At 43.2% G+C, this 3,432-nt stretch overlaps 1 pseudogene; it reads right to left on the bottom strand.

Annotated features, from left to right (window-relative positions):
* Positions 1–578: 578 nt before the first annotated feature.
* On the bottom strand, positions 579–2,569 carry LOC114612570 (annotated as a pseudogene).
* Positions 2,570–3,432: the final 863 nt, after the last annotated feature.

Here is a 3,432-nt window from a genome sequence, read left to right as displayed (position 1 = left end):
AGAGAGAGAGAGAGAGAGAGAGAGAGAGAGAGAGAGAGAGAGAGAGAAATACATGCATGTATGGCACAGGCATGCCCATATACACAAGAATAAAATATAATTAGAGAAAGAATTTCCACACAGTAAAGTTTACTAATGGTTATTTCTTTATTTGCTTATTTGATGGGGGAGGTGGGTTCTTTCAGACAGTCTCACTTTGTCGTCCATTCTGGCCTCTAACTTGCATTAGTCCTACTGTCTCTGTTGAGATACAGGCTTGGAGCCACTATGCCTGAGTTATCAGTGACATTTTCATGCCTGAAAACAGTTCCACTCACTCTCACTCCTAATGATCCTCTAGGAAAAGTTTTGCTTCTTGTCCCCACACACAACCTTAGGTTCTGCTGGCCTACAAGTTTTGCTTCCAGAGCAGGGAATGTTCCTACCAGGAGCCACAACACAAACATTCCATTGAACTGGAAGCTCAGGCACCACACACCCCCTCCCACCACCACCCCTAACCCCCCCTTCATTTTGTGCTTCTAATGCACTTAAACCAACAAGCTAAGAAAGGAATGTCAGGGCTAGCTTACTTTTGCTTAGCTCTGGTTTCCAGCCTGCAAATGAATGACCTTGGGCGTATTTTTCAGATGTTCTCGAAGTTCATCATCAAACCTCCAAAGTCTATGGATGTAAAGAAGTTAATGGCAAACTGGATGTTGCGTGGGTTGTCTTGGGGTAACAGTCCTTCAAAGAATGGCTGAAGAGTTTCATCCTTTAACCTTGCATTTAGTTTAGGAAGACCCATGTAGTCACACAGTTCCTGGAAGATCTTGAGAAATATCCTACTAGAAGATGTCGTGGTCTCTTCACTCAGCTTTATACATCCAAGAACACTCCATGTAAGTGAATCTGTGTATAAAAGGTGAGCAAGCATCTTAGCAACATTTCTTAATTTGTTTGTCTCTAAGCGATGGATGGTGTAGTACTGTTCCTTGAACATACTTTCAAATGATTCCATGTATTTTTTCAACATACAAAACTGCCCAGCTAATAAGACAAAAAATTTTGCATAGGTCCTTTGTTGGGCACAGCAGTCAAGTATCATGTTGCAGAGTTCCTTTGTTTGACTCTCATACTCAATCTTCAGCAACTCCTGTGCACATTCTTCAAAGTCTAAACTTGACTGAATGGCAAGATAGATTGTATGGTGAAGTGAGACTAGGTTGATCTCTGTTTGGTCACGAATAGTTACTTTTCCTCCTCCTTACTATTCCTCTCCTTCCTTCCTCCTCCTCCTCCTCCTCCTCCTCCTCCTCTTCACTACTTCCAGCTTCTTAGTCTGTGATTGAATCACTGTCTACTTCATCCAGGATTTTTTTTTAATATCCTTGTACTTTTCTTCATTCTCCATAAAATGAGGATCCATCTTGAAAACATTAAGAACATCTTCTGGATTGTAGTCATCCTCTAGGGGGAGCATATGTGTAAATTGATCATCCTCTTCCACTAAATCAAGTCCTTTCAGAATAACGGGGTGGTCATTGAATTCATCCTTCTGTACAGCAAACATCACTTCAATCATGTACTGTACACTTTTGTCGATCTCAGACTCATGTAGAATGTTTCTCAGGCAGTCAAAGACTGCATTGATTCCCCTTAGTTACACTTGGGTTAATATGAGTCCACACTCTTTGAGGAAGCTGATAGCTACTTCAACACTGTCATCTGTTGGCCTCTCGAGGAGCAGAGAGAGCATCTCCAGGCACAGAACCTCAAGTGTCACATTTTGGTTAATAAGATGTGCCACAAGTTTGGAAGCAGTCAGGCAAAGTTGCTTATCGTTCCTTCGATATCCTTTCCAAAAATTAAGATTTAGTCTCTTGAGGACTAACTCTCCAGTCTGTGGGAATTTTGAGTTGATGATTGCCACCAAAGCTGCATAAACGTGAGTGAAGATTGGAGAAGCACTTTGTGCTTGCAGAACAGATCTGGACAGCAATCCTCTCCCTCTTACGATGTTCTTTTGAAGGAGCTCTTAGTAATACTGATATTGGAGATGTTGACCTTGTTGATGAGACCATTGATCGATTTCTTCAGAGCCTCCCAACTCATCCTCTGGTATGCTAAGCCATTTTTATCTGTAATCTGTTCCTGCATCATCCTGAGCTTTGTGAGAGGAATATATGCTCCCCCAGTGCGGTTGAGCAGTGGATCTAGCTCATCCACCCTCTTCTTCTTCAATGCAGCTTCTTCCTGAGTAGAACTCATTGTTACTCCTCCGTCTGGGCTCCATCTTTCAGGAGATGGGGATTTCCGGGACTGGTTCAGATGATCTGCATCTCTATCTCTTTCTCTGTGGTTTCTCTCGGTCCGTACTTCATGATTCCATGCTATCACCATAAGAGTATCATATAGAATGCTCATAGTCTGACCAGCTGTGATCAGAGTGGTCTCTGTCCCGGGAAGAACATTCTTGTTCTGAGTATATGTCTTCTGGGGAGGCACTCCTGTTGGATGACTTGTGGCTCTCCCTTGGGTCGTGACTGGACAACTGTCTCATGTGTGCCACACTCCTCTGCGTTTTCTGCTGTCAGGTGACCCAATAAACCAAATGCCTCAGGTCTGTTCAGGTGGTGCATCCTCAACTGTCTGAGTTATAGGACCAATCCCAGTACCAACTTCTGTAGTAGTCAGGTTCTCTAGAGTGAGAGAACTTGAAGCAGTTGGGCAGTCCCACGAGGCTAGTTGTTTCAACTGTTTTTCAGTAGGAGAAGATTCCCACAGATGTGCTGGCATGTAGACGCAAGTAGGTGGAAAAGATGGAACCTGCTTTCTTCCAGTGTCCTTCTGTAGTCCTCTACCCGAGGTGTGGTCCAAATGAAAGGGTGTATACCATCACACCTGGATCAGGGACTTGTTTTGTACCAGGCTGATCTTAAGCCTATGGTTTTACCCTAAGTATTGAAGTCAGTTTTCTTCATCAATATGCCGAGCTGTGCAGAGGCATTTTATGATTGTAGTGAGCAGCTTTGCTCATCGTTTCCCATGAGCCAATTCTTTCTATGTAAATGAGAACATGTATGTAGTATCTGATTGCAATTCTGATTGACTGTGTGATTCTGACATTTTTGTTGCTCCAGTTTTAAATGTCTCTGAGTGTTTTGCCTGTTGTATGGGTGGGTGGAGCACAAGATTGTCAGATATGGACAGAGTCCAGAAGACAGCTTAACATATCCAGATGGGGGTGCTGGGTATCCAAGCCAAATCCTCTGAAGAACATAAAGTGATTTGAACTGCTATGGTATGACTCCAGCTTCTTCCTCTATATATTGATCTTTCTGGAGTCTCTGTGGTTCCACATGCCATAACAAAAATTCGTACATGGTTACAACATCTATTTTTAGAGTCAGGGTCAGAGGGGACAGGAGGTTAGGGTCAGGGTAGGGGTCA

Source organism: Grammomys surdaster, unplaced genomic scaffold, assembly GCF_004785775.1.
Source record: "Grammomys surdaster isolate TR1022 unplaced genomic scaffold, NIH_TR_1.0 126176, whole genome shotgun sequence".
Taxonomy (NCBI): Eukaryota; Metazoa; Chordata; class Mammalia; order Rodentia; family Muridae; genus Grammomys; species Grammomys surdaster.
The sequence above is the reverse complement of the archived record's forward strand: the minus strand, read 5'-3'. Positions and strand labels throughout refer to the sequence as shown.